Source organism: Odontomachus brunneus, unplaced genomic scaffold (genome assembly GCF_010583005.1).
Source record: "Odontomachus brunneus isolate Ranch 3 - 2012 unplaced genomic scaffold, Obru_v1 Obru_scaffold_311, whole genome shotgun sequence".
NCBI lineage: Eukaryota > Metazoa > Arthropoda > Insecta > Hymenoptera > Formicidae > Odontomachus > Odontomachus brunneus.
In genome coordinates, this window is record NW_022639761.1 from 117531 (window position 1) to 140709 (window position 23179).

The following is a 23179-nucleotide window of genomic DNA, read 5'->3' on the forward strand; positions in this document are numbered from 1 at the left end:
AGAGAGAGAGAGAGAGAGAGAGAGAGAGAGAGAGAGAGAGAGAGAGAGAAAGAGAGAGAGAGAGAGACTGTCAGCGTTCTTAAAAATGGCTTTCGAGCGACGGTGTTCTATATGTTGCGTGGAAGAGCACGTTTTCTTTCCCTGCGTGCGTGGCCCAAATGATAAAAGCCGAAGCAAGGACTTGGGAAATGTGGAGGCCATTTCCGGCGATAATTTCGCGTCTGACCACGCGCGCAGGACTGAGCGGCGGCGGTTTATTACTTTTAACGATCGTCGTTTATTATAGCGAAAAAGAAACTCGGGAGGGGTAAACCTCGCCACGTATCGAGCGCGCGCGCTTATCTGCCGGGGTGGTGTTAGATAAAGAATAACGATGGGAATTAAATCGACACTTCTGTCGATATATCGGCCGTCCGGCACGACGCGGCGCGCCACGACGCGCCGGATGAGCGCGACACGCGTTTTCTATTTGGTGTCTGGAGAGAGAAAGAGAGAACACGGTGGCGCTACTACATTTCTCTCCATCGTGTCACTTAAATACGTTTTAACCCGTGACGTCATGTGTATCGTGATTTTTCCTGCCGGAATAACGTTCCGCGAGCAAATCGATGGCGCGCCGCGCGAAGGAATAATAATGGGACACTTTCTGCAAAGCGGTAAACCCTCGTCGAGAATAGCGAGCGTTCCGTGACATGCAAAGATTGCCCAGAAATTGCACAATTCTTCTTTTCAATGTACACTCGGAGAAAAAAAATATCTAAGAGAAGAAAAATAAGTCGGTGCATAACATATTTACTCGTATAAAATATTTTTTACACACGTAAAAAGATGTACATTTTTTTAGAACCTCAGCTTTTCATGAAAGCAATCGTTTATACTAAAGAACAGAATTGTACACAAATAAATACATAATTATCACCTACCAAATAGATATCAACTATTGCTTGGAGATTCTTTCTGTTAAACTAAGCACCGCGATTAAACTCGTGAGCGAACGGAAAAGAAAAAAAATTGAAGATAAATAATAAATGAGTAAAATATCTGGAGACGCGGCGGGTTCGAGAGGTGCGTTATGCAATATCTATTGTTACCTACTTGTCTAACAATTAGGATACATCTCACACGGTGGAAACGAAAAAAGCCAAGGAAAAATTCACGTGAGATAAGATTCGCGGGAGAATTGCGTAGTCGCGAAATACAGAGAGTGAAAGGCGCCCGGAGCACCCAGTATACTGCAGACCGTATAGTAAGAGGTTGACCCGTTCCCCCTGTTAGTATAACGCGATGACGTGTTCGCAGACTTTCCGTGTGTGTGTCTGTCTGTGGCACGAGAATTCCGCGTGTAATTGTCTGTAACCTCCGGTTACAGCCGCGGGATCGTTGAAATTTACATTCGCGACGAGGCCGCCGCCGTCGCCTCGTGTGTTACTGACGTTTCGCGGACGTTTTTCAAATCGGGATCTCTTCCGCATTTTGCGCCCGGCAATTTTGACGCCGCGTACGAATATTCGCTCTATCGATTCTCGCGCGCGGGAACTACGCCAAAATTCGTTTCCGCGCTTTGTAAACGGAAGAAATGCGTGCCTCGCCGCGCCCAGCTGTTCATTCGCCGCCTCGGTCGATACGCGATAGAGGCAGAGAGGCAGAGAGAAAGAGAGAGAGAGAGAGAGAGAGAGAGAGAGAGAGAGAGAGAGAGAGGGGAAGAGGGTGAAGTGAGAAAACAATAAAATATGAACTGTGTATTTGCTAAATATCTGCAGCGAATAATCGTTTGCACGGTAAACATCGACTATTACGGCCGGAACGCGTGCTTTGCGACTGGGTCGCCGTTGGTTTAATCCCGCGAGTAAACTCCGCACCCGATTACCAGTTCTATCTTAACGATTCAATCAAAATTATCGCGTTTGGGGGAAGAAAAGCGAGTTATTTCGCACGTGGGACGAAAACAACTATGTGATTATCCTCGGATAATTGCTGCGCGCGAGAGCCTCATCTCCTCGTCGCCGGCAGAGAACCAACGGCGATCTTTGTTTATTTCGCTATTACGCGCGATACGCGTAAAACACACAGGCATTCCGTAATTAGCAATTTCGCGCGAGAATCAAAAATAACGATACACTTGGACGCGGCCAACGTCCAAATGAACTCATTAACGTTCGCTTTGACAATTAGCTGTGCATTGTTTAGTGATCGGAAGCTTCGGGGCAATATTTAAAATCCGCCAACCCCTAGGCGCAATAAATTTTATTACGCACGATTATTAGGCGTATGAAATGAGATTAATGGAGGGCGTAATGTGGCGTGATTAATGCAACAAAGGCCGGGCAAATTTGGGATCGGTCGAACCGCCGCTCGGTAAAATTGCGGACTTCGCGACGCGACGCGCGTGAAATTGCTCGAAATAAGTTGAATCGGAAAGGGACGCGGAAAGGGATACGCAATTTGCCTCGGCGAGGATTCGCGTGTCGATTGCCAGTTTCGCGAAATATGCGCCGCGTAGTCTCGTCTCGCTGCGAGATCTTGATTTGCGGCGAAGAAATGTGATGAGAAAAGGAGCAGAACAGTGAGTATCACTTGGATATTATCGGAAGAGGTCGGCGTCGCGCGGCGCTACCACGTCAGAACTCGAAAATAACACTCTCGCAACAACTCCAAATTGCCCGACGTTGTCGTTCTCGCGGAAGCTGGTGCGTTTCATCCGCTTCGTCGTCGGATTGGCGATTTACCGCTCGACGGCGATGAGTAAGCGACGTCGGACACATCGCGCACAGAGAGCGAATCGAGACGAAATTCGACGAGCGTACTTCGATGCAGCAGTTACATCGTTAGCTGCCGAGTTCCCGGATTACGTCGCTCGCGATCGAGTCGCGATATTTGCATACGATGCCGTGAACGATTTCCTACGTTTCTCCGTGTCCCTCATCCATCTCATTTCGCCCACCTGGTATGATGAAAATAGAACCCAGAGAGAGATTTTCAATTTCAAGACTTTTCGAAATCTCTCCGAGCACTGGCTGAGTAGTTCCTTCGGTTAGTTAATTAAAATCTTATTAATAGTAAGAATCTTTAATAATCAGTATCTTATTATTAATTATATTTCGCGATCATATCACCTTATATGAGTTAGATAGCTCTTTGGGACGAATTGAGATGAATTTCTAGACGAGAACGTTCGTTTACTTTGAAAAACGATAGAGAAAATATACAAAATGCTAGGTGCACGTATTTATTTTCTGGCTTTATTGTAATTAATTGCGAGCAGAAACGGACGAGAGAAGTTACACGAGCGAGAACGAGACACTCGATTGGTCGCTCGAATACTTGCAATTACTGAAAGTACATCGAAATGGGGAGAGAGCGCGGCTCTGTAATTCGGAATCATATAATTCTTTGAATTACCAATGGAGCACGTGAAAAATCGTTGGGCAGTATTTCAGGCTGAAAAATGCGAGAGGGTGGATACCGCAGAAGAAAGAGAAAGCGTGTCAAGGTCGCGGGTCGAGGCGTGAAGGTCCGGCGGGGGCATTGCGAAAAACAAGTTATCGATCGAGGATCAAGTCGCGCGCGGAAAACGACCGATCGATCGCCATAAATCTGCGATCGGTGAGATCGGCCAAGCGCATCCACGAATTTCGCCAAGAAGACGTTCACTTCCTACATATTGGAGAAAGGAGATAGAGGTAGAGAGGAAAAAAGAGGCGCAAGAGAAAGGGAGGAGCGAGAAGCAACCAAGTTTTAATGCATAAAACAAAATGCAGCGGCGGGGGCGAGCGTACGTGCGCGCGCGCACACACACACACCAAAGTGCGAGCACTTTAATCTCCGTTTCCTCGGCTTGATTCCTTTCAAAAACGTTCTACATTAAGATGTTGACACAAAGAGCATTCTCTTCTTTCTCAACTCGCAGAAATAAGATACGTGTTCTCTTGGCGTGCGTTTACCTGAGAGGATAAAGAAAGACCGTCCGCGAGAACGGTCGTTTTACGCTTTTAATAACGCTGAACGTTCAACGAAGGCTATGATAGGTTCCTTTTTCTTTTTGCAAGAAAGAGAAAGAATGTTTTTCCTCGCGCGATAACCTCGATGCGCAATGAAATGTTATGATTCATAAATATTCGCGGTCTTACGAGCGGCTTACGAAAGAACGCGACAGTTTTCCACGCGAACAGAAGTGTATCCTCGCGCGCATTTATTGCTCCATTGTTTATTAATTCTGAATTTCTCTTTTTTCCCTCTGTCTCTCTCTTTCTCTCTGTCTGTCTGGTCTTCTCTCATACTTTCCTCCACTCGGAGCTTTCAGTCGAACGATCTTGGAGCCTGCGATGATTAATTTCGTAACGACGTTAAACTCAACATTTAATCGTTCCTCTCAGCTAAAGTACACTCAGTAAATATACCTCGAACGAAAACCACGATTCATTCGCTTCGAATAACAATTCGAAGTGATGATTTAAAATGACTGCGCAATTCCCTTCAGAGAGACTTTTTTTATAAAGTTTTTTTTTTTATTTTTACCTTCTCTTGAAGAAGTTTAAAAAATAGAATGTAAAATATATGCACACAGAAAAATACCATTCTGTTGTTAAGAAAAACAATTACTCAGTTTACTTTCCCTCTTTTAAGTAATAATTATCTTCAGCAAGGAATATTTTCTTGACGATAGTCGTAAAATATACTCATCACAAATTTTAGAAAACCTATTTAGTACGTATTTAAAAAAAAATTATAGAACACTTGAAACAAGTATATTTATTTGAATGTAGTATATAATTTTCATTTGTATCTACCGTGAGTTTAAAAAAAATGCAATAGCTTAAGCGAAAAGAATTCGATGTTTTGCAGTCAAGAATTAGACAATATTTTATCAAGAAACTTTTCCGGGCACGCCCCACTCGAGGGCTTAATTCACCGGAGTGTCCATACAACAGCGAAAACAAGCAGTCGCGTCCCAGATCACGACGTGTTAGAAAGTTTCGCGCAATTTGTGAAGCGTCAGACACGTACTTTATCGAGTGCGCTCGATCGGCCGCGGGTTTGAATGGCCAATCAGCCGACGGTGATAGCGCGCCGTGCGTATCGCACGAAAATGGTGTTTTTTTTTTTATCGCGGTCACAAGACCTTCTTGCAGTATCGATCCGCGCGCTGTCTCCGCTTTAGAGGCCAAAGTACCATTTTTCTTGCGTACCTCTTGAAACGTTCGCTCGGGGCAAAGAGTGCGGCGTAGCCCGAAGCTCCGGGCGTTAAGCGTTAAAAATGATGGACGCATGGCAGGTTTTCTGATGGTGCTCTCGCGGCTCAAAATAGTCGGGCATTTCGTATGCGTGGGACGCGCGCGCGCGGATCCTGCACGCGCGCGAGATCGCCTTTTATTCGCGTCCGGCGCGGCCTCGCCGGCCGATTAAAAAGGACTGGTTCGCGATTAATCGATCAACCGGCCGCGCGACTCGATGCGCGGCCGTTCTTAACCCAGTTTTTCCCTCTCTCTCTCTCTCTCTCTCTCTCTCGCGCGCGCACGACCGTTAATCGGAAAATTGCAATGATCTGTTATGCGTCAGGGACTCGTTGAGACTCCTCGAAGGGTACAACACGTGTGTTCCCCGTGTGTACGGAAGCCACGGCATAATATTGATGTAACGGCGAGAACTGCGCTCACAATGCACTCGCGCGCACTTTGACACATACGCCGTACGTGGCGATATAAAAGGCAAACACGGGGATTCGTTTTCCTCGGCGCCGTCGCCGCCGTCACCGTCGACGCGTAACTGAAAGGCCGTGAGACAGCACCCGAAAATGGCCGTCTGACCTGAAATCGATCGATACGACGGCGCATATTATGTTTCAATTTAAGTTTCACACATGATTCAAAGGGAATCGCATTTAAGGTGAAGTGCGCAGTGAAAATACGGCTCGTTACGACCTCGCGTAGGTCAGTACGCTTCGGGGGTAGATCCATAGAGAGGCAAACTCGGTCGCAGAAATTCAAGAGAAAGGAAGATAGAGGAGTCTGCTTCGCTGTGGTCGCCGCGCGCGCGCTTTTTATACTTTCACTTTTAACGTCTGCCTCCGCCGCTGCTACAGAAATTGTCTAACTAACCTCGAAGTTACGCGAGTGAAGGAAAGGAAAGTTAGCGGGCGTCACGTAATTGTATGTGGAAACTTTATGAGAGGAGTGCGTGCATTTTGGCTGTTGCACCTCGCGACGATCAATGTGTGTTTGCGCGTATATGTTTGTGGATTTGAATAAAGCACGCTTTGGGAGAAACCGGTGGCTATTGCCACCGCGGAATGTCAATTTATCATTTCAACTTTGTAATAAAAGATACGCGCGGAAATGAACGTTTTTTTTTTATATTTTCGAGGAGAATTCCACGCACGGCGAAAATATATTATGCCGATAAGAATACACATTTATAGGCGAACGTAAAATAGGGAAATAGTGGTGCGATATTCACGATGTGACGTGACACGGCACACAAGACCGGGGAAATAAGCGTATAGAGCAAGGAAACTAAATATAGATAAATAAAGAATTTTGAATTATAAAAGTTATAATATCATGTATGTGCGACTGAAGAATAATAAAGGCCTTGACAGAAGCCGCTTTCAAAGGGTAAACATTGAAATGGACATCTGTTAGAAGATATTGATAATGTAGATAAATAAAGAATGCTGAATTATAAAAATTATGATATGTACCTTCATGTATGTGTGGCTGAGGAACAATAAAGACCTTGTCAGAAGCCGCTTTCAAAGGGTAAACATTGAAATGAACATCTGTTAGAAGATATTGGTAATGTAGGTAAAAAAATAAAGAATGTATTATGAAAGTTATAATACATCTTCATATATGTGTGACTGAGGAACAATAAAGACCTTGTCAGAAGTCGCTTTTAGAGAGTAAACATTGAAATGGACGTCTGTTAGAATATACTGATAACTTTTCCCAGGTGAAGAAAGAAAGAGAGATTTTTATCATCAAGAATCACTGTCAGGAAAAATAGAATTCTCAAGGACGCGATAAACAGGAAACTGGGACGTCTTCTCGAGGTTGTCGCTATCGGCAGCCACTCTCGACGAGTAAAGCTCTGAAGTGCACACTGAGAACGAAAATTGTTCTCAATTTCGTTTGTTCGCCCGATAAATGATGCTCTATGTTAGCATCGCTACTCACAGCAAAATCCGCAAATGAACGACCATCGAGAGTCATTCTTCCATTCATAGAACTTTCGACTTTTAACCTCGCTGAGAGTCATTGACGACTCTATTCATCGAAAGAGCGTTCTCAGTCACCGTGGATTGCCCGCGAAGAGAGCGAAACTCTCGAGAATGCGTGGAGACGTGTCCAGAGAGACAAGTTATACTAAACGGCATTTACATATTACACGACAACCTTCCAATGATCGTGGGAAAGTCTCGCGCGAGATTCATTATTTTTACTCCTGTTTGTACGCGCAAAATTAGCGAAACTAAATTATCCCGTGTACGAGTCATGAAAAAACAATTAGGGGGAAAAAACGTCGAACCTTACAAAAAGATACACGCTCTCGATAAGTGTTTTGATCTCGTGTTTCTGCTCATAGAAATTATGGCATAAATTCAGCTATCCCGGATATCTAATAACAGATAATGTTACATTGCGGTTTCGCGCGTCACGCTATTACTAACATCCCTTCCGGCCTTATCACGTATGTTTCTGATAAATCGCTTGTTTACAGAAACTGCGTATAAAATTGTGAGACGACGTAAATGCGTCGTTCGTTTCTATCCCTTCCTTCGCGTCGAGTAAGGGAGACCGAGTTTAAATGGCCTCAGGGGTGCTCATGTGCTTTTTTAATATTTATCTTGAAAAGAACAATGAGTACAAGATCGCGCGAGATGGTCCTTTTAGAATATGATACTTTTTCCCTGAATTTCATTAAAATCAAAATAAAATTAAGAAATAGGAAAAACTGTTTTTGTAGTAGTGATGTAGATTTTCAAGTCTCTTGAAATTTTCTATTGACATTTTTCATCGTAATCAAGTTAAGTTAAGCAACGATACCAGGGCAAGATTACCACGTTGCTGCACGTTTATATTCTGGTTATACAAAACATACGGTAACAGGATCTATTAACACGTAGAAGAAGGCTGTCTCTCATGTCTGTACAGTCAGTCGTAACAATTGGTTATCTGAGAAGTTGTAACTCCAACATTCTGAAATATGGGACATCTAGCCCCGGCTTCCTCTATATAGAATACGCTGAAGCTAGCTTTTGCATAATTACACATATAAGCGCGTATAGCGTATAACTTATAAAAGATAACAAATACAACATGTCAGCTCAACTTCTACATCGTCGTTTCCGTGAGCCTCGCGATACCTGTCGCTTTCTCTCCCTTTCATTATCGATAATAAATTCCGCGGGTAAAATTAAACGGAAATTTTTTTTGCATTACTCGAAGTGTTGGTTTCGAGGGAAAAGCTCGGCGCGTCGGAGCGTTTCGATTTTATTCACCCTCTGCTGCTACTACCACTACCGCTACCACTACCACACGAATAAAGCAGTTCGTGCCGCTAAGGGTTAAAGACCGTCGTGCAAACGCGCGCGAGCCGTGCGTGCGATATCGATCTCGCGTCGGACGAATCGGCTCCGCACACGTCACGTCACGTGGCCCGATGTAGAACACGCGTGGAGAGCACAGCGTGCCCTCGGCTGCGACTAAACGCGATAGCCCCTTTTTACGCCAACGTGCACGCGATATTACGAGAAGCGCAGCCGGACGAGTCGAACGGAGACGACGATCGGCCGACCACGCCGATCAACGAACCGTTAGCTCTCGTGTAATTGACATTTAACACATGGTGCAATCGGACCGCGTGTCGCATCGTGGGACTCTCTCTCTCGTGATGTGACGTTAATTTCGAGATTCCAAAGCCTTGAAGGATCATTCGAGTCACCATTTTATCGGAGCAATTGCTACAGTCGACCACTGTCGACTGTATCTTGCAACGCGAGGCAATTTCATGCGAGTAATTGGACGAGAATTTCTTATCCGTTTCTTGAGGTTGTAAGGCAAAATGAATTTCTTAAGGGTTCATTAAAGTTTACGGGGGTGCATACAAATTGAAATATTACCTAACTATTCATGCCATTAGATGGACCATCCGAGAGTCGAGATATTTGAGATGTTGGCATTTTTTATACACGTTCCTTGAAAAAGAGCATGCTATTTTTAATACGCACGAATGAAGCATTTAAAATATATAAAAAATTGCTCCTATATGTAATAATATCATGCACACACACACACGCACACGCAAACACACACATACACATATCTCAATTTTGTCTCAAATTTATTACTTGAACTATAAAATTAATGTATACAAATGTAATTTTGTTTGAGAAATGGCAAAATTATAAGTAATTCCCTCGATATGCTACTAAAAATACGAATTTGAATCTTGCAATTTCCTCAGATATTATGCAAAGATTAATTAGCAGTTTTCGCGGGAATTAAGTTCGCTTGAGTTCTTCTTTACTTATTTTCACTTAATTTCACTTTATATTTTTGAGAATCTGTAATTACTGAAAGTTAATAAAGAGCAGAAAGATCGAGAGAGAGAAAAATAGATGCGGTGACGTTCGATAGAGACGGATGCGCGACGTGTACGTGGCTTTAACGACTTCCTCTCGAATAGTAGTTACAACCGGCACAACGAGTTGTGAGGTAACAGCACGCACGGGAAGACATACCCTTTCACTTTGGCATTTCACTCTCGCGAGATCGAGAAGCTGCCGAGATGGCACGAGCCGACAACACACAACGGGCGAAAGTGCACAAAAAGGCGGCCGTGGAAAAGTCGCGCGAAACACACGCGCGGTGATTGCGTTGAAATGAAGCAAGAAATTAACGGTCGCTCTCGTATTTATATCGCAGGATCTTTTCCGCCTCGCTTATCTCCACGTCGTACTCTTAATGAGTTGTTATTGTGTAACCGCATCCTACATATATATTGCGTAATTTTACCGAATCACCGCGCTTAATCGAAATGACGACACGTTAATGTTGAGCCGAGACATTTCTCCCGAGGATAATCACTTGACAACGTGTTCTGATGTAATATGTTGTGTTCAAAATAGACGCGTAAAAAGGTGAGTGAGAGAAATTTAATTCGATTAAAAATATTGCCACGTATATAACCGCGTGTTTCTCGCAGTCCTGAAAGTGTATAATGTTAAGCACGAACAATGCCGTTCATTCTCATTGATTCGCGCAAGTTCACTAGTTTGCTTTTAAAATATCGATTCGCTGCAACGAACATAGACGGGTCTTAAGGCTCCTAAGTTGCGGAACTCTGGATTGATGACGTCAGAAGCGAGAGGGAACGCATGTTCAAAATTCTGGCGTGCCATTTCTCGAATAGAAAGGCATTTGTATAAAAGAACATTTCTGAACGCATACTTGTAAAATGCTGCGAAAACTGATCCCTTTCCCTCGACAGTCAATAAAAACAAAGCTGTAAAATTAACGTGACATGCGACCTTCCTCTTTAACCTACTTTTCCTCATAATTTTGCCACGTTCATTTTACGGCCATTTATTAACTGTCAAGTTAAAAGGATTGTTTTATAAGTATGCTCGAGCGATCTGAAGTGTTCCTTCATACAAATGTCTTTTTATTTGAAAATGGCATGCAAGAATTTTCAGCATGTCATTTCTCGCTTCTGACGTTGCGATCCAATATGGCCGCGACGAATAGTCAGGAGCCTTAATATTCACGTTCGTATGATGCCACGAGACGCGGAAAGAGAGAGAGAGAGGGGGGGGGGGGAGGGGAAAGAGAGAAGACGATCTTGCGAAATGCCGCTGTTAGAAAGGTCCAAAGTATCGAAGTGTATGGAACATGAGAGGCGAACTCTCCGACGCGATTAAGTCCCACGATCTTCACAATGGCCCGACGTCGCTCGCCTAAATCCGAGTAGTCATTGACGCGCTTAGCGCTAAACGAAACGCTCGTGTGTCGTCGTACGTGAAATCTCGCGTTTTTCAGGCTTGTCTATAGCGAAGGACTTTGAGTTAATCTTTGAATTTTTGTGTTAATTTTTGCAGTACTTCTACAGCTGTCTAACTAGTCACGAGCGATTTTTGCGTACTTCCCGTGTCGCGATACGCGACACACAGTGGAGATCAATGCTGTCTTTTAATTAAGTCATTAGTGCTGACTGATCGTATATTCAGAGTAGACCGAGCGCGCGATAGCGATGCTGACTGGAGGAACTGCCAGTCCACGGTGAAAAAGATTAATCGTCGTTTGGATGCAGTTTGATACAGTTGCACTGACAAACTCGCCGCGTCGAATATAATACCGAACCTTCTGTCGTTCTCTCTCTCTCTCTCTGACGTGTAACAAAGATCGTATCTTCGGTGGCACTGTACGCAGCGAGACGCAAATCAGTTAAGGATTAACCCTCGAGCTTAACCTCGGCGTTTGCCCTAAATCATTAATAGAACAGAGATCGACTAGCATGCGCGTCGAGAATGACACGCGATAAACGCACGTCAGGAAAATCCACGCTCCACATTGCAGTTATGCAACGTAATTGCGACAAAAACTCGAGCGGCTTAACGGTGATTAGCCGTGTGTATAGGCTACTTGTTAACCGGCTACCATCTTGATCCGTCTAATATCCTCTCGCAATTAGTACGTAATTAGTGTAGTAGATTTTTTAATAGTTACACACGAAGAGAATCTTATAGTAAAAGTTACTGTTGGAATTTGCAACCGACGAATAAATCGATATTCTGCTGACATTCATAAACTGCATTCATATACATCCATAAACCACCGTAATTCATAGTCCTTTCATCTTTTTATATACTATTTATATCTTAGGAGAACCAAAGTGTACTACTAAAAACACACAACACAATAAATGCTCTATGTTGCTAATGAAATTTCCTATATTTCTGAGAAAGACAGATCTAACTGACATTTTATTTTCCAGCATTACTAGAAATACAGTAAAATTGTGAAAAATTTAGATGAAAAAATAAATTATAATATTCTCTCCTGAGCTACAGAAAGAGAAAGAAAAAGTACTTAGGATAGGATAGGATGTGAAAGTTAGTTCTCAGAGATCTTTTAGATATTCTAGATTTTACGCACTAACAAATTCTCGATTTTGCAGTCTATTTTTATGTTAACCTATCTTTATCCAACGTTTACGTCTTTGCAAGTAAAAGTACACCTCATCATTTTTTCTCAGACAAACCAACTGCAAACAAGCAACGCTTCGTTGAGGTTTAAGGGATAAATGATTTCCGACGCACCTTCGCGACTGCGCATATCCACGAGCACGCGTATAAATTTCACAAATATCGAGCGTGGGTATATTCCGTGCTGCGCGTGACTCGCGACTCCCAGCGGGAATCCACCTTTATTTTCATGATTTTTCGATTAGACGCGCGGCAAATATACAATTGCACGTCTCATAGTCGATGCTATTTGCAGCGGAGCGAGTTCCCGATGCGCGGGCGAGCCAGCCAACCAACCAACCGATCGACCAACAAACGAACGAACGAACGAACGACGGCTGATAACGGCGCATTTATAATCGGGGCCGGACGGCCTCTATATATTGAGAATTTGTCCGCTATCTGCGTCACGGACGGAAATTCGCTGCGAATTGCGCACATTTGTCTTCTCGAGCTGGGCCTCGATTCGACGTTAAACACGTCTACCTCGAGCCTGTATTTACCGCGAATGTGCGTGCACGCACGCATTATATTGTTAAAACCCGACTAGGTTTAACGTTAAACACACGGTGAATGCAGTTGCCGATGTTAATCGACGGATAATTAATCGTCTAATAGTCGTAAATACGCGAGGAATTTGCTATTGTCGTTGCGCGACGCAAATCGCAAACAGAATCGTAAATGCGTGAGAAATAAACCCTGCCGAGAATTGGATTATTCCGACGACGCGCTCCACGCGAGTAAGAGTAAACTTTATCGGTACACAAAATAAGCGATTTAATATTTATAGTTGAATTTACAACGGTCGCGTTTCCAGCCGAGTAAATATTACTATCTCCACTGGGATTTCCATTATCATTTTACGGTGAAAATATCGAATAAACGAATCCTAGAAATTCGCTCTAGAGCGAAGAAGAGAGAGCACGAAATATTTCAAATATTTTCCCTCTTTTTACACTACATTGCGCTCAAATAATTATTAATACAAGAGCATTTTACCTAAACTAAATATACTCCTTTTCATTTATAAAAAGATAGAAAAAAAAAATTAAAATAATATCTAGTAGATTTCTAGTAGATTTTATTTTATTAGAAAAGGAGTATTTTTTCGGTAAAAATGTTCGCTTAGAATACAGAATTGCAGGAAATAGCAAATAGAGTTCTCTTTTTTTTCGGTTCATAATGAAGCATTATGACGTATCACCATTTAGCTTTTTGCCGAGATCTCCATTTGCTGAGACATCGCGAAGGTTAGGCAATCGCGTAGAAGCTGCATGAGTCCCGGCCAAGTTTCGAATGCCTCTGGTGGAAAGACGTTCCTCCGCGCGATAACAAAACAAGTCGCCCTACGCCATTATCGCGCCCGACACGGCGTGATCGGTCTCCCTGCTTCGTACTTGTAATTATGTAACATGCGAGCGGTAAACGGCCATCGTCTAACTCCCGCACGCGAGATATGCCCCCGTCGTCTCCGGCTAAAACTCACCGCTGCCGGAATAGAGTCTCGAGGCTCCCAGGGCCCCGTTTACTTTCGCTGCTTAAGGCACGTCCACACGGACGGTGTCGCGCGCGCGACTCTAAATAAGGCACGCGCGGCTCGTCGCAGAAACGGGTTTCGCGTGCAAGGTAATTCCCGTAATTAGACGTGCCGCGCTTCTATTTCGCAAAATCGCGTCACGCACTTTTTGACTTGAGCCGACGACGGACGTTGCGGTCGATGGCAGGCCCGACGAATTTCGCTTGCTCTTAAACACGAAAAAGGAAGAGGAAAAGAAAGAGAGGAGAAGTCTCGTTGTCGCTGCCGAGTTGAGAAAGAACCGATAGTCTCAAAGACGGGCAAAAATCAATTAAGGCCAATTTAAATGCGAGGTAGCAACAAATTGGACGCGACACACAACAACGGACTGTTCTCTGCCTTCCAAAAACCGGTTCCTGTTGCGCGAGGTTCGCGTGATGTCGAATTTTTGCACGACCGATATGTTTTCGCGCGAACTGATATTTAACTTCATCTCGTTACCCAAGTCAAAATTTTGACTCCTCTTTCAACCTCAATATTCTATTTTGATATTCTAAAATCTTGCATCGACTTCTTTCGATTTTATTTAACTTGCTAGATTCGGCGAAAAGTCCTCTTTAGACCCTCCAAGTGGTATTTTGTGAGTTTTCTGCCATTTAAAGGCGTTACTTCAGTTTCCCATGTATATTAAACATATACTGATCCCTCAAAATATAGACATTTAAAAGTTCAGATCGAAAGTAGCTCCAAAATTTCTGCTCGATTACGGCGCTTAAAATATTAATTAATATCAATTTCGCGAGAGGAAGAGGGAGAGGAGGAGAGAGAGACCAGATGGCAGAGATACATATCGCGGCTCATTTAGAGTTGTGTCCCACGAGAGATAAGGCCAATCGATGGGCAATTAGGAGGATCTCGTTCGCACTTCTAATTTATGAAAAACTAATCACTGCAACTATTCGCGCGTCCAGCCGATCATTATGAATGCAAACGTGATGATTATAAACATTATAGTGCGGGACACTGAACGCGAACGAAATACGAAGCCATATTACACACACACACATACATTCTTGCTTCTCTTCCAAACCTTGTGCGCATCGCATGCGCGTTTTTTGTTTTCGAAAGTTGATGGACCAATTTGAGATATTCGTACGATGAGCGCGATATATTATTATGCTAATAACGTGACGCGTGATATTTCGAAAACGTAACCCGTACTTAAGCAATCTCGACGCCGCGGCGCCGCAAATAGTATAATTAACAACAATCCCGATCGCACGCCCGAGTGTACATCGACCGAGTGATTTGCATCTGAGAGAGAAAGAGGGAGGAAGAGAGACAAACGCTCTATGCGCGTAGAATAATAAAATTACGAGCGGAACTTCGCGAATAAATTACTCCCCGGTTCGGTATTCTCGTGGCTTTTACGCATCCGCTTTATTTGATCTTCCCGGAATTTCACGCCAAATCGGTTTCGGATATTCGCGAATACACGCGCGCGATACGTATAATTACGCGCCTCGCCTGAATATGTTTGAAATGTAGTTAACATGAAAATGATTAACGCGTTAGTAGTTGACCTTCGAGTATATATCTTCTCCCGTCTCAAAAAATATACTATAAACTACATAATTGTTGGTATTTTCTTTGGTCACTGGCATTCTAGAAAAACCTGCAATGAAAAATTGATATTCTTGTTCTTAGAAAAATCCTCTAAAATAGACACCAAGTGTAAAATATTCTAAACATAAGATTTAATCTTCTTGTTTTGAGAGGAAGTTTTCTCCTCTTGTGTTGAGAATTTCCTCTCAAAACAATCCAAATTTCTCAAGAATGTTTCAAAAACATTGTGAGGACTTTTTTACGTCCTAAAAAGTCTTCAAGATATTCCTTGAAAATCTTGTGCTGAGAAGAGGAATAAATCTTACGTTTAGAATAGTATAGAGAATTTTTCTAAAAAGAGGAATATCAATTTTCAGGGTAGATTTTCTTACGATTAACGGCACTTGTCCACAATTGTTATTCTAATTGTGAAGATCTCTTTTGGGATCAAATAGTGCAGAAATTTGATTAAAATGCTAGTTGCATGAGAAACAAGGTTTTCTGAAAATGTCAATAATTGTGTGGTTTATCCTAATTGTCTATAATATAATTCTTCCTGTTTTTAATATAATTCTTAAGAAAATTCTTTTAAAAATAAAAGCAAAATACTCTGACTACAATATTCTTAAAATTAGAGAAATTTCATCCTTTGTCTACAAATCTTGTTCTTGACAGAAATTTCTTCTAATAAAAGAGCATTCTGCTTTAAGTAAACATATTTTACATAATTCGAAAGGAAAAAATCTGGATAATATCTACTATATTTTCGACTAATAGCTTACTTCAATAGAAGAAAAATATTCTTTTGGTAAGAGTTTTCGCTTAGAATATAGGATTACAATACCTACAATAATAAATGCCATGCAACTGGAGTCCTTTTTTGGGATGAAGGAATATTTCCTTTTTGGTTTAAAAAGAAACCTTTTATGGTCACATATAAGAGGATATATAAGAGGATAGGTATTCGCAAAGAATAAGATTACATCTTTTCGGTCAATAATTCGCGCGTGGAACGTTGATTTGCCGTGAAACTTCTCCGCGAACTGAATTTCATGCTGCTTCTACAAATAAGATATCCTCAACAAAAAATATCGTTCACCTCGTTTCCAATCCAGGTAGATTGTGAAAGGTTCATATCGCATGTTTCGATACTGTGACGTGAACGATAATTCGCTGGAAGTATAATGTGCGATTTACATCTATCATTTACGTACATAATACCGATGGAACTTTGACCAGCGACCGCGATGATTGAGTAATTTAGAAGAGTTCCAATGGATTTTGATGATTTGCTGAAATCACTTCTGACACTCGCAACAGCAAAAAACGACCTGATAGTGAGTCAGTTCTTTCAAGTCGTCACGTAACGCGTCTCCTTTAATCTGCTCTACGGTGTTCGCGCTATTCTCAAGCGAAACAATGCGCGATTTATAGAAAATGTATTTTGTTTCTGTCGCGATGAAGATGACGACGACAACGGCAACGACGAAGACGACCATGACGACGTAGTCGTTCCTAGCGGGTGACGCGATGTGTTGCGCGCCCGTCGACACGTCACTGAAACCTTAACGTAACGGAAAGCGATTACGCTCGGTTTCGCTCACACACCGGCGATGACGCATTAATCGCAATGACACTTTAATACCGGAGAAGACGTGGGGTATTTATGCGTTGGCTTTATCGCGCTGCAAATATTAACGCACTCCTGCGTGGACTCGCTCGCGACTAAACACGAGAGCGCGGGCGCGCGTTCAAGTCACGTTCGGGGAAGCGAATTTGTTCTTTGCAGAGTAAAGAGCAAACACGACTGCAGACTGCGGATCGTACGCGCTTCTGTGTGCGGGTGTGTTAACTCTTCTGTAAGATGTCAAATTCGAGCGAGTAACAGTCGCGCGTCATAGCTGACTTTGACAGTCGCGTAAAATTACAATTTTTGCGAAATAATATCACCTCATTACACAATAGTAGAATCGGCTAAAAACCGGTTATGAATGCGTCGCTCGAATGCTTCGAACAGTTCGGTTCTTGAGCGATAAGCCACATTTCGTCGTGTAAAATTTAACCGCGTTATATTATTCAATGGAAATCATTCGCCAGTAAGCGGTCGGGAAAAATCGATGCTGAACTGTCAGCGAGCCTAACGAGCCGTTATCAATTCGTCGGATATCACCGATCCTGAGCTACACTGACCCATCACTTTCTGCTTGATCGCACGCGCGCAAAAAATCGTTAAACCAAAAATACAAACGGAGAAAATGAAAATCTCGCAATGAAAACTTCCTATCTTAAGCATCGCGAACGTCGCACAATGGCACGAAATTACTAGTGTTTTATAGCGCGCTCAATCGATGCGGCAGTATAATAGCTCGGATAAATTGTTATTTTTAGGAATTTTATTTTTCCAGACCTTTACTCACACTGTTTGGCGATTTCGTCCACGCGAGCGTCCGAGAATTTCCGCGTGAACTCTCTGTTCAACGCGTCAATAGTGTAAAACTCGGTTCATCATCGAAATGGATTTTCAATCAGTTTAAGTCAAAAGAAACATTGATTATAGCAGCGACGAGAGAATAATTTATTGTATTATCGGATGATTGAAATAACGCGACAAATAAAAGGTAATAATGATGGCTTTGCGTACCTCCATCGCTCTTTTTTTTCTACATCCACGTTAATATGATTATCGTGTCACGAAACGATAATTGAGTGTCCCTCGTTACGTCGGACGTTAAGTGATTTTCTTTTCAAATTTATATCGGACGCGTTCAAAATTTTCACGTCATCGCGGTCACTTTCAGCTCATTAGCGTTCTTCTCTTCCCTGAAATTAGTTATCTCTTCGAGATAGCTGCTGGATTTTCGAGGAATGCGCGTGCTTCTGCTGCTCTTGCCATCAACATTCAATTATCTCATCAGATAAAAACTACTTTCGTCGGCGATAATCCGTGACTAGCGTAACCCAATCCTAATTGCTATGATAAATCACACGTGCGAGGTGCATTTAATTGTCGATTCGCGAGCTTCCTCACATTATCAGTCGGGAAAGCCGTAGACTTAGAACGCGAAATGAAAATTGAAGGGGATGGATATCGCGCGCGGCTGTAAACGCCGGGATTTGATTTCCAGAGGCAACGCGTGAGACAGAATTTTAATTATTCGTTTGTCCTACGGAAAATTGACGTTGCTCGCAATTTCATCTCTTTCTCCCTCTCCTTCCATCTCCCGTCCCTGCCTGCCGCTTTTTTTCCGCGACCCATACATTGTCCTCTCTTTCTCCAGCACTGTTCCGTCGATGGAGGCGTCGGGAAATCAATGTACCGTTCGTTTAATTTCGCGCTCGAATCGCGGATAGCTGCGAGCGCGAGAATTTTAAAAAATATTTTGGAAAAACGTGCGCGTCAGTGTTGCCTAGCTGCGGCTCACTTTAGCTTGTTTTCGCCAGAGTAGCGATCACAAATCTGTACTTTCAGCTGAACTGTCTGAACTAGTGCAGACTGCTGCAATAAGTTAGACAAATATATTAATAAGTGAGACAAATATATTTTGCTTCACTCTCTCTAACTTATTGCACCAGTCTGCGCCAGTTCAGGCAGTTCAGTTGAAACGTTTCACGTGAACTCGACAACTTTAGCGATCACGTAACTTCTCGAATAATGGGAACAATGAAAATTTTCACGTACTGAGACAAAAAGGTGCTCAAAAGCGAGACCTTGCTTGAACGAACGAAATTCATTGAAATAAACGTTTTGTCGATTGAACGAATTGTATAGTTGCTATAATAAATTATGTATCAATCGATTCAGTGATTCGATCAGTAACTGCATCAACGCAACTTATTATTGCACCAGCGCGCGTGATTTGTTCGACAGATACAATATTTCTTTAGACGTGCGATCGCCGATTTTGTCGATTCAACTGCTTTGTGTTTCCTCAGCGCGTGCAACTTTTCACGGGTTCGCACTAGGAGAAAGGATACATGATCGATACCCAGGAAACGCCGGCAACCCCGGAGAAAACGGTGCCTGTCGTATCTCCAGCGACCCTGCGTGGAACATGCCGCTAATTGAATCCCGAATGAGAAGAACTCGCGTCTCGTGTTCGTGGGTCATATTCGATGGATTACACGCGACACAAACACCGGCTATACAACCAGTACGTCACTTCCTTCGGGCGCAGCCCGCGGCAATATTTGCACCTTCTGTCGTCGGCGAAATTGCAAACTGCCGGAAGCGGCAATTCCGAAATATCGTGTCGACACGCACGGACCGTGCTTTTGAATAATTAACCACTGTCAACGGCGCGCGGAGAACGTCGCTCTCGAACGGGTGTCTAATTAACCTTCCTTCGGTGCTCCGCAAACGCGTCCGCCGACAAACGCGGTTAACTTCGTGACGCGGCGGCGATTCTCAAAGGCCCCGCGTCCTCACCGCGCATTTAGGGGCTAAATGTGGCCGTCTCGACTATAACTTTCGTACTCGTAACTCTTCGTGAGAGTGCGACGCAGACTGACAGTCTTTACATTAGATTTATGTGACTTTAAGGGGAACTGTGTACTCCTCGTGTCGATTGACGGAGAAAGAGGCGAAGAGGACAAAGGGAAATCCGACATCTTCTTTTTAGCCAAATATTCCACTCGGCCACTTAGTCTCGTTAATGAAGCTGTCACGGGTTCGAGAGAGAAAGAATAGGGCATTAATAAAATAATTGTAACGTAAGATTTTCTCAACGAGACACCAGATGTATCGTCACATACGAATGCTTCAATTCACCACCAGAGTCCGTTGGGATATTCAAACCGGTACAAGAGTTATTCCCCGAGGGCTTGCAGGGAGGGAGGGAGGTTGGGCAGCTGGTGCCGAAGCCTGGCGGGGGAAACAATTTCGCGAGTAACTCTGAATCGCTCGCTTTACGATCGCGTATACCGCGGCGCTATACGCGTATCTCGAGGAACCGACGGACTCACGCTGCCGATCGCGTAAACGCTCCTGTTTACAGTCGAAGGAGCAATAAACAGCAGCGTGATACACAAACATCGGCGACGACTTGCTCGCCTGCTCTCGCCAGCACGCTCCAACACACGACACACAACGCTCTATTCTGGAAGCTCTGTGGAATTCCTTTCAGGGCCGCGCATATAAGACGATCGTTCAGCGAGGAAAACGTGATTATGGCCACGACGACAATATACGGAGTACATGCCGGGAGAAAGAGCGATTCGAGCGTGTCACTGTTTCCAGGAATTCTTCAACCATCAAAAGAGACACCGCCGTGGAATTTCGTCATTGAGAAGTCGTGCGCAAGGTAGCGAATGGGGAATGCGAGAGGCACGAACGAGGTGTTAATGCGTAGGAGATACGTGGAACTTAACACGATGTCTCTCGATTGATCTTACTAAATGTTAATGTAAAGTCGCGTCGACGGGAGTGACGTACGGCCCGAGAATTCTGTCGGACTTTCGAGCACGTTGGGAAACACAACGCGGGCGATGGATCGTTGGGAAATATCTCGGCGTGATGAATTTTCCGACGAGTCTGGAGGTATTTCGCGAGAACGAACATTCGGCGAGAAACCAAAATTTGGTCTAGTGACTTTCGACTTGTAACACCAACCGTCAGATGAACAAATTTTCGTTGAAGCTTCTACGAAATATATAAAGCGCGAGAAATGAGATTTTACTGTTATGTATACATACGCATACATATATAGGTTTTTTTTCTTTATCAAGCGATCATCCTGCCCGTCTATAATTTTATAGCTCCTGAGGCCATCGTACCCACTCTTACTTTTATGGCTTGATAATTACCCTGTAACCCTAACGTTAAATAGCACCACAAATTGGTAATTTTACTATGTTGCAAGAAAGAGAGAACGAATATAAACATTTATAGGATTCACACGCGCACGCACATATACACACGCACTTTTAAGTAGAATTTTTATTGCAGTGGAATTCAGGTTTTCCTCGAGAGGAAAGATCGACCGGCAAATTCCTCGAACAATCTAACACTATTTCTAGGTAGAAGCAGACATCCCGTAGAGCATAATTTTGTTCGTGCACCCCGGGGAATCCTCTAGGCGTGCCGAAAACGGCGCATCATTCCGTTCTTGGAACTCTCGGGTTTTCCTACGAAACTGCATTTTACACGTAGAGAAACTCACCGTAAATACGAGGATAATCCGCGTGCTGCCAAAGGTTACCGTTTCTTCTTTCAGTAGCAGTTCACTCTGTGGCACATGTCACACAAAAGCAACGACGTTGTCAAATAAACGTAGGAGGAGCCGGAAAAGAGCCGACCACACGGTTCCCTTTTCACTTTCGTCCCGTCGCCTTCCTTTTCCTCTTTTCTTCCTTTCACGCGCCCCGAGATCCTGCTCTCAGATTCTCGCGCGCGCTTCTCGACCGTTGCCGTCGTCGTCGTTAGGTTAGGTCGCCGGTTCGTGTCGCGCCGGTAATCGTATCTATACCGCCAGAAAATCCGGATCTGCTTCCTTCTCCGTCTCTCTTTCACCGTAGCGCTCTACCGACTCTCGACCATACATCAGCCTATCCCTTTTTCACTCACAAATCGCGTCCTTTACAATGCGGAGGACGCCCGACGCGAGCAGGTACGTTACCACACCTTTTTTGCTCTCTTCTCTATCTCTCTCGCTCGTTTCCCTTTCACTTCTTCGACACTGGAGATCGTTGGGATAGAAAAGTATAAAAAAATCAAAAAACAACGCACAATACACACGGATCGTGGATGCGACGGGCTTCGTGCGAACGTGTTGCGATTTCACCTCTTTATCGCGAAACTCGTATCTTCTTTCGGGAAATTGTATCGCGTCGTTCGGCGGCGCGAGAAATGCCGGATTTGTCGAGAGATCTCGCTTGATCTGGGCCTGAGCACACTGGCCTTCGCTGGGATCGCGTTGTCAACGTTGCCGGGAATAACGCGCGCACGACGCCGGGACACCGTTCTCGTTGCTCCGCTCACTCTTCGTCTCTCTCGCACTGATCCTGCCGCCGTCCTTTGTTCCTCACGGCTCGACCGCTGCTACGTGACTGACCGCTTCGTGCGCGCTCGTAGTGCACGAGCCGCACCGAAGACGCCCGAGGAAGGATCCCGACGGTTCGTCGATCGGAAACGACCCTCGACGTGGAGAACCGAGGGAGAATCTTTCTTTGTTCAGGCGAGACCGAGCGGCACGACGACGACGACGACGACGACGACTCGTAACATAGTTCGCTCTCGTCCTTTTCCTTCCTTCCTTCCTTCGCTCTTCCTCTCTCAGTACCTCCTCCCCCGATTCCTCTCTCTCTCTTTCCTTCGTATTATTTTGATCCTTCCTTTTCGCTCTCTTTCGCGCGCATATATATACATATATATATGCACACGCTATACACACTCCTTTCTTTCTCTCTCACACACTCTTTCTCTCCCACTTTCTCTCTCTCTCTCTCTCCCCTCTCACGCTTCGCGGCGACGATGTGAACGATCGCGCGGTCTGTTGGTAACTGAGACGACGCTCCGACGGCGGAGGCCGAGTCGAGCCACGGCGTCGAGACGCCACGGTGAATGGTGGGGGTGTTCGAACGACCACCGCCACCACCATCACCACTACCACCATCACAGCAGTCGCCGCCGCCGTTGCCGCCACCACCGCCATCACCGGTGGTGTTCTCCCCCTTTTCCCCCCATTGCCCTCCTGGACGGCGCGCAACACCCTCATCGTGCGGCATCAACCCGGCGCGACGCGACGCGACGCGGCGCCCGTTGGCGTCATAACGGGTGGCCGGATCGAAAGAAGTCGCTGATGGTAACGATCGATCTGTCG

The 23179-nt window shown here is 44.3% G+C and overlaps 1 protein-coding gene across 10 annotated transcripts in view; it reads right to left on the minus strand.

Annotated features, from left to right (window-relative positions):
• LOC116853372 (brain tumor protein) overlaps positions 1 to 23179 on the minus strand; it is a 79591-nt gene that overhangs the window by 40472 nt on the left and 15940 nt on the right. For 2 of the 10 annotated variants that reach the window (XM_032834439.1, XM_032834435.1), the window contains exon 1: positions 21521 to 22918. The exons of the other annotated variants lie outside the window; for them this stretch is intronic. The gene's annotated coding sequence lies outside the window, so the exon portion shown is untranslated. Of the gene's footprint in view, positions 1 to 21520; positions 22919 to 23179 lie in introns of those variants that run through there. 10 annotated transcript variants of the gene reach the window in all.